Source organism: Phalaenopsis equestris, unplaced genomic scaffold (assembly GCF_001263595.1).
Source record: "Phalaenopsis equestris unplaced genomic scaffold, ASM126359v1 Scaffold000180, whole genome shotgun sequence".
Classification (NCBI taxonomy): Eukaryota; Viridiplantae; Streptophyta; class Magnoliopsida; order Asparagales; family Orchidaceae; genus Phalaenopsis; species Phalaenopsis equestris.
Genome location: NW_018164622.1, coordinates 355757 through 357493, shown reverse-complemented (window position 1 = coordinate 357493; position 1737 = coordinate 355757).

Here is a 1737-nt window from a genome sequence, read left to right as displayed (position 1 = left end):
CATTCTCTGTTGGCATGGTGAGTAGATACATGGAAAGGCCCACAACGGAGCACATGACCACAGTGAAGCACATATTACGGTACGTGAAAGGAACTTTAAACCTTGGTTGTGTTTATGAGAAGAAGAAAGGAAGCTTGGAACTGATCGGTTATTCAGATAGTGATCTAGCTGGTGATACTAATGATAGGAAAAGTACCTCAGGTTTAATATTTTTCCTTGGGTCAAGTCCTATTAGTTGGTGTTCACAAAAACAGAAAGTGGTTGCGTTATCTTCCTGTGAAGCAGAGTACATCGCTGCATGTGCAGCTGTGCAGCAGCGTTTGTGGCTGGGACGACTATTGGCAGATTTGTTAAAAACTGAAGTTAAGAAAGTAGTTCTGAAGATTGATAATCAGTCCGCAATTGCATTAAGCAAGAATTCAGTTTACCATGAGAGGAGCAAACATATCGATACCCGATTTCACTACATTAGAGATTGTGTTGAATCTAGAATGATTGAAATTCAACATGTTTGCACAGAAGATTAACGTGCTGATATTCTGACAAAGTCACTTGCAAGATTGAAGTTCTTGGAGATGAGAGAAAAAATTGGTGTGCGAATCGTCAGTGAAGGACAACAAGCTTAAGGAGGAGATTGTTGTGTTAATCTAGTTGTCTCTAGAAATTGTTTATGTATTTTTGCACATTTTTCATGTGGATTAGGAAGTTTTGAAAACCGTTTTGTGGTTAGGTGGTTAGGAAAAACGTTGAGTGGTTAGTTTTATTTTCAGAAAAATGTGATGTATTTGCTTATAAATTAAACCAGAAAATGTAGAGGGTGTGAACTACTAAAACAATTCCTCCATTTTTGTTGGCGTTTAAAATTTGGTTTTGAAAACCAACACATCCTTCCTTTTTTATAACTTACAAAGGGTAGTCACGAAAAAGAGTACACAATTGGTATCCAAAAGAAGTTTCAATAGATTCCTATGGGTTAGCCAAGGAAGCAAATGCATTGGGTTAATTGACTAAAGATGTCTAAAACACTTGACGCAGGTGGGATGGGTTTTAAAAGCTTTGAACAACAAAGCAAATTAACTTTTGTAAACTATGGATTAGCTTAAGGCAACGAAGTCCATGATAGGTAAATATTGCAAGGAGAAACATTCTACGTTGGTCACAAAGAAATTGAGGGATTCCAAAATTTGGATCAACTTGTTGAACATCTTCAATACAGTTGAAGATTTATTTATTTGGGAGTTGGGCAATGGACAAATCAACTTTTGGTGTGAAAATTGGTCCTTAGAGGGGAAGCTTATCAAATATCATAAAATTGATTTTACACAAACTCAAAAGTTGCTGGCTGTTGGGATAAAAATCAATGGTCCTGTAATATCTTGGACTCCCTGTTAAACCAGAACGTATTAAACATATTCTAAGTATTCCTTTTAGCAAAACAATGAAAGGATTGTTACAAATAATGTTAAAAGCCAACATATATCCCATTTATAAATCACCATAACAAAATTGAAGAAGTGTGTGCTGAGGGAAGATCATTCGGAACAGATTTCTCACAACATCCATGCCTTTTTTTTTTTTATTGGAGACAATTTCTAAACATACTCCCAACTGATATCCTCATATTAAAAGGATTAAAGGGTCATTCTTCTTGTTTTCATTGTAAGCAAGAGGATGAAACAATTGAGCATCTATTCTTTACTTGCAAATTTGTACAATTGGTATGGAAAAGTTTGATTG